Genomic DNA, 12,359 nt, shown 5'->3' with positions numbered 1-12,359 from the left:
GAGCAAAGCATCAAGAATGAGGCTTAGCCTTCTCTATATGACTAAAACTTGTTCAAAAGATTATTAATTTGTTGGTGGAATTTTAATTGACAGGTTAAGTGGATCCAAACCCATTAATCATTGACCTACTGATTTGCTTTCAATTGTCGTAACATTGATTTTTGTCTACAAAAACCACTTCAATTGTGCTCCAATCAAAAAGAAAAGATGGTGGCTTAAGAAAAGCAAATTAAAGAAGAGCAGTCGGCATCAGCTTTACCTTTATCTTTGCCGCATCCTTTTCCAATCCCAAACAGTGTCTTTAGCACACCCCCCTTTCCCCTTTATTTCTTTCTAGTGTTTGCAAGATTAACCTGAACCCACCAAGTACTAACATCGAACCTCAGCGTTCACACTAAAACCAAAGCTCCAATTCAGTCCTCTCCTCTAATCCCGACCATATCTATAGATATTATGGTGCTTATATTTTCTATGTACTCCATTATAAAAAGAAACGGAGCTGAAGCCTATACAATCACAGAGAAAAGACAAAATCACAATTCAAAGAAGCCAACAAATTAAGATGGAGATATTGTCACAAATGTGGTCTTTCCTGGGACTCCTCACCGTCCTTCAGAACATCTTGCCCTCGCAGCTGCTCTCCCTCCTCCACTCCTTCTACGAGTCCCTCCAAGACCTTTTCACCCCTTACTCCTACTTCGAGATCCCAGAATTCAACGGCTACTGCAGCGTCGATCTCAACGACCTCTATCGCCATGGGAGCCTCTACCTAAACTCTGTCAACCCTTCCGCCACCTGCCGCCGTCTCACCCTCTCTCGCTCCAAGTCCTCCAATTGCATCTCCTTCACTGTGGCTCCCAACCACACCATCCACGACACCTTCAATGGCCACAGCATCTCCTGGACTCACCATGTGGAGACGGTGCAGGATTCTTTAGAGGAAAAACGCAGCTTCACGCTCAAGCTCCCCAAGCGCCACCGCCAGACCCTACTCAAGCCCTACCTCGACCACGTAATTTCAAGTGCTGAGGAGTTTGAGCGAGTGTCACGCGAAAGGAGGCTTTACACCAACAACGGGCATGGTTCGTACGAGTCGGGCTGGGTATCTGTAGCATTCCGTCACCCCTCCACATTTGACACGCTGGCTCTGGAGCCAGAACTGAAGAAGCAAATAATGGAAGACCTCACAGCTTTTGCAAAGGGGAGAGAATTTTATCATAGAGTCGGACGTGCTTGGAAACGGGGATACTTACTCTATGGGCCTCCTGGGTCTGGGAAGTCCAGCTTGATCGCAGCCATGGCAAACTATCTTTGTTACGACGTGTACGATTTGGAACTCACCAAAGTGACAGACAACTCCGAGTTGAGAGCTTTGCTGATCCAGACCACCAACCGCTCCGTCATTGTGATCGAGGACATAGACTGTTCTGTTGATCTGACGATGGACAGACTGTCGAAGAGATCATTACGTTCGCGGGCTCAGTCACACGCAACGATAAAAGGAGATGCTGATCAGGAGAATGGTAGAGTGACGTTATCAGGGCTCTTAAACTTCACTGATGGATTGTGGTCTTGCTGCGGAGAGGAAAGAATAATAGTTTTCACCACCAACCACAGGGACAATGTGGATCCTGCTCTGGTTAGATGCGGCCGCATGGATGTGCATGTCAGCCTAGGCAGGTGTGGGATGCATGCCTTCAAGGTCCTGGCTAAAAACTATCTCAACCTCGACTCCCACCCCATGTTTCAACTGGTGGAGACCTGCATAAGCTCTGGTGGGTCCTTAACTCCAGCTCAGATAGGGGAGGTACTGCTAAGGAACAGATGGAATCCTGACGTGGCTATGAAAGAGGTTGTCTCTGACATGCAGTCGCAGTTGCAGACACAGAACAATCAAGGCGGTGGTGGCGCTGACTACGACGAGATAGCCATGACAAGGTCCCCCGAGAGCGCGTTGGCTGTGGGGTCGCCTGAACTGTGGGACTCATCTCCCACGAAGGTTGGCAGGAACGGGAAGAAATGGAAACAAGGGTCCAGTGCTGGCAGCGCGGAGAAGAAGGTTAATTTTTTGGTGAGGCTAAGGTCTTTGACCAAGTCTGATTGTGACAGAAAAGTCTTGTGACCAATTGCAATTACTAGTGTTTCGGATTTAATTTCGAACTTTTTGTCTTGCACTCTTCTCTGTAGGCTGTAAGTAGCTGGAGGACCGTCTTGCTTTGATGTAGTTTTTAATTATTGGACAAACCTTCTTAATTATTTAAAAGAAAAGAAAACATTCTTGCATTTTACTTTGTCCATCCATCTGCCTTCGGAGAAAAGAGCTTCAATGTAAAAGAGCTTTGACTTAAATATGGGAAACGCTATAGTACATGGCTTCCACACACTAATCTACGTCCTCCACAATACTTCCTCCATTTCATAATTTGCGTTTGAATTAAACCCTTTTTAATATAAACATTTTAGAGTTTTATAGTTTTTCATTTCATTTTTTTTGAAAAAAATTATTTGAAAAGATTTGTAAGAAACACTAAAGTAATTAACTACAGTTTAAATAGCACCGGTATCACTCTTTCTTGCTTATCCAAACTTTCATCATATGGAGGTTTATGTCATTTGCGATAAAATTTGGAGTCATCATCCAATTTTAATGTCCAAACCTATAACCAATAAAGCATCAAGGCCACGAGTCTTAATGTTAACAAAAACTTGATTTGGAGATTTGAGTATGAAATAGCAAAAGAATCAAAACTTCCAACCTCGCTTAAGATAAACTAGTCTTTACTCTTTCGCTTTAGATCAACTTAGTTAAAGATCAAAATTAAAAAGCACGCCTCATTTTTACGTAATATCTTATGTAACTATGAATAAATAATATCTTATCTTGTCACACATGCATTTAAAAGGATACAAGTGGATTGGTTGTCTTGAGTAATCTATTGACATTAACATGATGTAAATAAATTCTTCTAAAATAAATAAAGTAAATAAATAACATGTGTAAACCCTAACATACAAATCCAACTGACATAAAATATTATGAAAACGCCCTTGGAATTGCATGACATACATAGTACTAAATGGCATACCAAAGCTGTTCTTACGACTATATGGCTTATGCACACAAGTTACAATGGCTTAAGATAGGCACTTCCTAAACTACATGCATAGTAGAGACATTTCCTAAAACAAAAAATGGAATACTTCATGGTAATAATCCTAAGACTAAATGGCATATTGTATGAAGATGATCCTAAAATTATATGGAATATTTTATGTCATGGCACAGCAAAACTTTGATTTCAATATTATTAAAATAACTTTAATGACATAATAATGCAATTGCTGTAACAACCCAACCCCCGATCCATTACCAGTACATGAGCCTAGTAGGCGGAGCTCGTAAGACTCAAGCAAGCCTCAAGAGACAATTGATAAGATATAGATGGTTTCAACTTTTAACCCCAAACATCAACGATATATATGTATATATTCACATAAACTTGTTTACATTTGTATTCAAATCTTTTTACACGATCCCATGCCTCGACACGTAAATATCACACTAACTGTGCTACATATTAAACCACCATAGTACTATCAAAGTACTTTACATAAACCAGTACATAGCGCCATACATTGGCATACATTGTGGACCTCGACCCAACTAACCCGACTATAGACAAGCCATACAAACCAAAACCTAGACCAACAGAGCAACATAGAAAACAAGGTACTATCCGATGCCATAATACTTACCAAATAGAAGCTTGCTACTCACTCTTCAACCAAGGCCTCAAGAAGCTACTTATCTACTAATCAATTAATTGGGGTAAGTCTCGTAGACTCAGTAAGTAAGTGAAAAAGGGAAACAAGCATAATAAGGTTGATAATTTAATAAAATATCAAGCTTTCGAAATAGCTTAAACTTTAGCTTATGACATAATGCATTTAAAACCTTTATGTTCATCAAATCATATGATAAATCAATGTACATGGCATGCTGAATTTCATGTGAAACTACCAAGTCAAAACCTGTTCGAAAACCACTTTAAAGCCTTTAATTTTCCTAAAACAAAATCCAAGGTTGATCCTTAGGAGCGAATGGTCAATTCTTGTTGTGGCAGAAATAAGTTGTTTTTCACTAAATATGATAAGATCAACCTATGCAAGAAGGTGAGTCAATCCTGTATTTTCCAGAACCAAAATCATTGCTTTCCATGCAAGTGAAGACCAACCCTTCCCATGCAGAGGGTTGATCCTCAATGTCAGTGTAAAAGTCTCAATGAACAAAGCATTACTCTTAAATTATAAGTTCCAAATCAAAAGTTTTATTAAGAAACATGAGTATTAATAAGACATCGAGACTTACACATGGTCATGTACCTCACTTAGGGAGTGGGCAATCGATCTCATGGATTGAAGGATAGGGATACTTGAACTAACACATGGGTGCTTGTTACAAGAACAAGTTCACTAAACATGACCCTCTACGAGAATTTCATATGGCATTTCACACAAGTGTTTATGGATAAATTCTCACAAGACAGTTGTGTAAATGATCATTAGACTCGAGGTCATTTAGTTACCTTATGTGTGAAATGTTATGCTTTGATACAATCTAAAATGGTCATAGCTAAAGATGTTAAAAAATGCATGGACATTAGATATAGCATGAGACACATGAAGTTAACTCAATTATCAATAAAGGATTCATCACCTAAAATGAATATAAGAGAAATAACTCATTTGAGACTTCAATAGTAATAACACATGAAAATCCTTACCCAAAGTAATTAGAGAATTAAACAAAAGAGTTTTCGCCCTATCTAAAAATGAGTTTGGTTTTTTTTAAAAAAAATGAGAATAAATTCATTTCATTAAAATAAAGAGAGCAAGGAAGATCACTTGCTATTACAAACCAAAAGTCTATAGATACCAAAAACTACTCTGTAGAAAATGCACCCTCAGAACCCCACCACATGTACATTTCTCATACCACTAGGAGGTTAACATGACCTCCATCATCCTATCTAGTTATGCAAGACTCTGTGAAGACACAAAAACCATCTTTTATACAAAAGTTATAGTTTGTATACACAAAATCAAAACTCCCGCCCCCCTCGCCTTCTTTTATAGTTGATTCAAGTGTTGAAATGGTAAGGACAAAATTAAAGCAGATATTATACTATGCTCTAAGTGTTCTAAGATATTAGATGATAAAAGGATAATAATTACTATAAGACTATTCACTATAAGGTTGAGTCAAACCATTATAATTATTTTTAACATTTAGATAGTCATGATATATAGTTAGATGCCAACCTTGACTTATAAGTAGAACTAATCAATTGGAAATTGGTAATGAATGCAAACTAGTACCCGTACTAAAAAAAACTCAATATGACCCCTAAAATTTCATTCAGTCTTCTAAAGTGCATCTTAATGTTTAACACAATTTTAAAAAATCTAATGACGTGTAAATAGGCCATCATAATACATCATTTGATCAAAAAATATCATGTCACTTTGTGTAAATGACTATGATAGATAGTGGCAGACATGTGGCATGATCCCATTTGTTTGAAGTTTCAAAATTTTTATTTTAACAAAATTAAAAAAGTTTAAAATTTTATTTTTTATATTTTGAGAAATAAAAACAAAAAATTTAGGCTAAACATCACATACACCATGTAACACCCCTAATCTTGATGTTAGGCATTCATGATACTAGACTAGCTTACAGTTTGATGAGAACCTCAATGCCTATGGTTATGAGCTTGATGAATGCTTAGGTCCATAGACAGAGATGGTCATGAAATGAATGAGTGTGTAAAAGCTAAAATGATGTTGTCCATACGCTTGGCACATGAATGATATAATGCATATGTTTGGCACTAAATTGAGCATGATATGTATATAAATTGCACCATGTTAATTGATATGTTATGCGACATAAGGCATGAATGAGAGATTGGTGTGTATGATACACATGTGTGTTGATTTAAGTGAAATATGAATGCTTGAAGGTTGTGGGGAAGATTTCAAATGAGTTTACACTGTAACACTCCGTACTCTCATATAGAAGTCAATAAGACCTTATCGATAAGACGAAGGGTCAATTGACGTTAATTTAAGTTTCAAAGAGCGGTGATGAGTAGAAGGAATATTCTAGAATAAAATATTTCGCACGTAAGAAAATAATAAAAAAATAATAATATGTTATCAGTGGTGAATTAGCGAGTTAAAAGGTAATTTGGAAGTGAACTAGGATAAAGTGAGACACTTTGGGACCCGAGGAGACAAGTAAAGAATTTGAGAGTAAAATAATATTTTATTAATAAAATAATATTAAAATATTCATATTTTATCTATTATTGAAATTAGTCTTGAAAGAGGAATATATGACTAATCTACATGGGAGAGAAAAAGTAAGAAAGAATTTTGAAGAAAAATAATATTAGTGGGGCCCATGTGTCTTTATTAAATAAAGTTAAAGCAGATAAGTATATATTTAAATATTATGGTGACACCTTGATGAAGTGTAAATTTTATATTTTATTTGTACAAGTGTAAAGGAAGGAAAATAGAAGAAAATTGGAATTAAAGAAATGTTGGAAGGACCAAATTGTAAAAGATGAAAAGTTTGGAGTGTCAAATGGTAAAGAAGGAAAATTTTGAAGACTTATGTGCAGTTTAAACATTTGAAGTTAAATGGAAATTAACCAACTAAGGAAAGTTAGATTATGTGGGATAATGAGATATGCATGTGAATTCACTATTGCATGCAAATTATAGCATGTAAAAAGGAGCAACTTAGTAGGGAACATGTGAGACCCCCACTGTGTGATGTAAAAGGAAGAATAAGTTTATTTGCATGTTATGAGATTGGTGCATTAGGTGGGAAATGAGGAAAGAAAAATGTGGATGCATGCAACTTAAATAGATTAATAAATGATCAAATAAAATATTAGGTAAAGGTGATGCATGAAATAGGATTAGAGGAATAAGGTGGTGAATGAAATAAATAATAAAGGAAGAAAAGATAGGATGGTGAAGGTGGCAAATGGAGGAGTAAAGTGAAGACAGATAATGGACCAATGAGCAAGGGAGGAAATTGGTGGATGAAACTTGAGTGGGGGGTGAATTGGTCCAATGAAAAGTGAGGAATAAATAAAGAAATGTAAGGTGAGGGAAAAGGTTTAGGAGAAAAACCACACCTTTGAGAGAAGAAAAGAGAAAGGAAGGAAAAAAGAAAGAAAAAAAGAGAAAAGAAAGAAAGAAGAAAGAAGAAAAGCTAGAGGAAGGTTCGATTTTGGAGGAATTAAAGAAAAACCGAGAGGTTCTCCTCTCACACGCCATTTTTGGAGCTTAAAGAAGACATTGGTGGTTCAGTTGAGTGATTCCAAGGTAAGGAAGGTAAAAGCTGTCATTTTGTTTAAATGCATGCTTTGTAAACCTATTGGAATGTAAGATTTTTCTTGTGGTAGCAAGGATCTTCAATGATTCAAAGAACTAGGTGCATGCATGTGGGTTGATCTTAAAAGTATGGTGATTTAAAGCAAGGCAAATGACGGGTAAGTACTTGAAACCTTAAAGACATGGGTGGAAAGGAAAGTAAGATGAATATTGATTACTTGTGCTAGTGGCAGCAATGGTGACCGAGGATGTAAGGAGTTTTTAATTTATGTGAAGGATTCAAAGTGAAAGAAATTCCAAAAGTAAACATACGATGTGGGTACTTTATGTCATATAGGACTTGCTTGGTTAAAGTTCATAGATTGCTTGTTAGATTAAGATGAATAATAAGGATAAAAGATGTGAAATTTGATTAAGATTTGTTGATTAAGATGTTGTCCCTATATGTGTGTGATTAAGTATAAATACAAAAGTAGACGTAATGAAGAAATAGATTATTGTGAGGGATTTTTGGAAATAAAGAAAACTAAGAATATGGTATATAGAATAGTAAATATGAGTGGATTTGTGGTGACTTTCATTAAATACATTGAATTTAACTTGCCACTAAGAAGTGTATAAGTAAGGAAAGTTTGCCATGGTAGCATACCGGAGGAGGTAACAAGCAATCAATGGGTAAGATTAGTTAGAGACACACCAAAACTAATAGCAACGTAGTGTCCCACTATTGTGAGGTAAGTAAGAGGTGTCTATTTCAAAAAGGTTTCGTAATATATAGAATGATGTTTTATATACTACTATTCGTGAAAGATTTATAAACTATTATTGTGGAAAGCATGAGCTGGTAGAAATGCTAGGCAATTGTGGATGCCATGATGTTTGAAATTGTTTTGAATATATATATATATATATATATATTTGTAAAGGATTTTAAAAATTAGAAAACAAGCTCTTTAACTCGGTTTGTGTCAAAATGTGCCTTATTATTTGTGTGATGTGCATTCATGAATAAATTACATGTTCACCATGCTGATTTGATATTTAAATCTCATGCAAAGGTTTTATATTATAAAGTCTTACAAAGGGGTTTTACCATGTTACCATGAATGATATTTTAGAAATGGATTTGAAATATGCTTTTGAGAACCCAACTTGATTTTTAACTGGTTTTATCAAATCGGGAGATTCGAGAGTAGGCCAAATGTCATCAAGATAGTGTGACCCTTGTGTACAAGTGAGCTCTAGCTAGAGAACCTTTGGGTCACTAACGAGCTGTTAGACGTGGCTAGGCCATGGTCTGTGATTATGCATAGCAAGGCCATGGGTTGTTATACATGGCAAGGCCACGAGTTGATATACATGGTTGCGACCACATGATTTGTCTAGCAGTGGCCAACATCGTCGAGACTACCATAGCCATGGGAATCCGATGGAGGAAGGCCTCTTGGATGTTAGTACGTGGAAGCAGGTCTACGAGTTCATTACTACGATTACCTATTCGAGAGTGATATCTCTTTAGGTTTTCAAACATCTATTCTTTTGCATGGTAAGAATTATAAGTTTTTCCGCAACTCCCCTAATTATACTATGACTTTATATTTAATTCCTTGAGGATGAGGTAATTTGTGAATTTGTGTATAAGCTTTAATAATGCTTGATTTCACGGGAGCATGCGTGTTTATGTTGGATGATATGAGTTAAGCTGTTAAATGATTTCGAGGATAGAAATCTTTCACTTACACTGATTTTGATACATTTATTTTAAAAGATTTTGTTGCATTAAAATTCTATGCTTTTCACGTATGGCACAAATCTCCCTTTTGAGTTGAATTGTTTATATATACTCTTATGTTTTAATAGTCAATCCTTCTATCCCTAGCTTGTTTCCCATCTACACCCTACTCGTGGAGCCGATGCTCATTGAGTTTGTGAGACTCACCCTTTTATCTTCTTTTTTTTTTTGCAAATAAGTGATCAGCTCAAATGTATTGCCCAGTGTATTTTGACTCGCTGCAACGTAGGTAATGTCCTCTCTTAGACTTCCACTCTGAGTTGCTCCACTGCATAAGGGTCATGTTGTGTAAAACAGTTAGACTTATAAAAATTATTAGCTTATCAAAAATGTATTATCTAAAACCATGAGGTTGTGTAATGAATACTAAGTGTGATGTTGAAATTATTATGGAGTTTGTTAGATTTGGTTATTGGTATCTAGCTGTTGCTTCTTAATTACTATTGTTTATTCAGTTTAAGTGATAGTGTTATTACAAGTCGCCAGAATCCTCAATGATTCTAGTCAATTTACATGCGTGTTAAAATGTTTGGTTTAATTAACAAAAATCTCAACTAAGGCTTGTTCGAGATTTGACGGGTTCTCTAGCAAGTCACGGACACCGGTAATGATCAGAAAGAAGGTCGTTATATAGACTTCAAAAGAAATCAATTTTTATGAATTTGAAACTCAAAAGTCTATCCTAGTGCATGAAAGATTGAATATGTGAAGTAAAGGGCTGAAAAGGAATGTACACTAGCCCAAGATCAAGTACAAACACCTTGTAGTCGATCCTAGGGTAGGAAATGGGAGCAAGGGTAAACATTCTAGTCTAGGATCTAGTACCAAGCTCCCATAGTAGATCCTAGACTACCAGATCGGATTAAATTGGGTTTAAGAGCCCTTAAACTAAAATTTCTTCATTTTCTCTATATACCTCATTCCTCCACCCATTTTCTCCCAACTCTTACCCCCTTCAAACCCATAAATCTTAAGCAACAAATCAAGGATTTTGAGTGTTAAAAGTGAGAGATTTCACTCCAAAAATCTTAGTTGGTAATTTTCACTTTCTTTCTCTATAACGTAGACCTTAGCTTTCAAGAACAAATTTTTGAAGCACTTGGAGTTGTTTGAACTAAATATGGCACTATGGAATGCTTCTAAGGGTAAGATTGAGCACTTTGACAGATTGAATTTCAATTTGAGTAATTGATAACTTAGATTCAAATTGATGCATTTTGGTGGAAAAATTGCTCTCTTGAGTTAACTGGATATTTGGGGTAAACAATAGCACATCCAAACTTCTAAGATATGGACTAGTTCATTGTTAAAATATTTGAGCTTATTTGTGCATATGCTAAAGATTTGGCTATTTTTAGAAAAGCTGACATTTTTCAAAAGCTAAGATTTAATCAGTCACATAATGTTTTGATGTGCTCTAAAGAGGAAACGGAGTAAATTGACTCATTGGCAAGCTAGAGGGTGATTGGAGGTTGAAGATAAGCTTGGCAACGGGATAACTTCCAATTTGTCACTGTGAGTGGGTTAATTAAATGCATGTGATGCGTAATGCATGAAAAATGCACTACACTGGTACTATATTATGAACATAGGCCTAATTGAATATGCCTAGGCTAGAGAACTATGTATGTATTCTTACAAATGTGGTTGGCTAGATGAGTAAGCCGAGGCTAGTATATTGTTAATGTACATGCTAATATATGTATTTATTGTGAATGCTATTTGGAAGCATGAGCTGTTAGACATCTAAATGATGTATGGTTTAATGGCTACTGGACATGTTGTGATCAAGTAGTGTGATAATGATACTATGATATGGGACTAGATTGCCCATTGGTTGATGAATTATTGATATATGATTTGATGTGATACTACATATGTATACATGGCTAGTAGGCCATTAATAATTCAAATGAGAACATTGATGTTTGTGTACCTAATGAGCCATTCTTTTTGAGGCACTTGGAACTTTAATGAGCTTATTGACGAATGAAGCTTAATAATTGTGATTGTTGCTAAGTTATGGACATATGGATGAAATAAAGGCATGATGGTCTTATTGTGGAATTGTGTTCCGTCCGAGGAATGAATTTCGGATGTTGATTTGACGTGAGGATGAGTAAATCTCATTACTTTATGGCTATATGTGTGCATGTAGGATGGTGGTAAACAAGGGTTGTGGTTTAATATCGCCTATGATTCCCACCTACAATGTCGTGATGTCACTCGTCAGGAGTTTACTCCGGGCAATGCCATCAACGGGAGATTACTCTAGGCTATGCCAACCGTCAAGAGATTACTTCGATCGATGATGTGATACTGCTTGTTGAGAGATTACCTCGGGTGATGCCGACGTTAGGAGATTACTCCAATCAATGATGTGATTCTCCTGCCCGTTGCTTTAACATGTGCGTGACTTGTGTTCTGTTAACTACTTTGATGTTGGGCATGAATTGTTTCTCCATCGATTGGCCACTATGCGTGATTTGACTATGTCTAGGGGAAGATCACTCGCTGATCCAACATGATGTGAATTGATTTGTATACAATGTGTGATAGCCTTGGAGAGGCGTAGATAAACATGATATGATTCGGCACAATACTCCGACAACTAGAGTGTGCTGTGAAGAATGATGTGACTAACTTTGAATTGGCTTCGAAAGTAAGTCTAATGATACGTGTATTATAATCTTTGAAGATCTTAAGGATGACAATATACTTTTATGTTGGAGATTTTGGGATAATGATATACCTTATATTTGGAGATGTTTTGCTAGATCATGTAGATGCACCAGGAGTGCAATATTTATTATGTGTTTAATATATGTATATAAATCTGATTATTTGCACTATTCACTAAGTATTATGGTACTCACCCATTTTGTACCATATACAGATAAATAGGCCATTGGGTAGAATGTTGCAAGGGTCGTCTATTGACAGATTGATTTTGGCATTCGTTAAGTTCCCCATCTTGTTCACTCCATTGGGTCAAGTCCACGTTATCTTTTACACTCTAAATTTTAAGTTTAGAAAGAAATATTTTCTGGATATTGTAGGCATTGAGTGCCATGTAATATTGTGTACTAAGGGTTGTTATGTACGAACCTGTCTTGAATCTTGAATGGTCAATGTGTAACTTTATGATAAT

The 12,359-nt window shown here is 36.2% G+C and overlaps 1 pseudogene; it reads left to right on the top strand.

Annotated features, from left to right (window-relative positions):
* Nucleotides 1–391: 391 nt before the first annotated feature.
* On the top strand, nt 392–2,283 carry LOC110412198 (AAA-ATPase At4g30250 pseudogene; annotated as a pseudogene).
* The last annotated feature ends 10,076 nt before the right edge of the window (nt 2,284–12,359 follow it).

The sequence above is a fragment of the Theobroma umbraticum genome, unplaced genomic scaffold (assembly GCF_002168275.2).
Source record: "Theobroma umbraticum cultivar Fairchild unplaced genomic scaffold, ASM216827v3 scaffold_95.0, whole genome shotgun sequence".
In the NCBI taxonomy this organism is placed as follows: domain Eukaryota; kingdom Viridiplantae; phylum Streptophyta; class Magnoliopsida; order Malvales; family Malvaceae; genus Theobroma; species Theobroma umbraticum.
The sequence above is the reverse complement of the archived record's forward strand: the minus strand, read 5'-3'. Positions and strand labels throughout refer to the sequence as shown.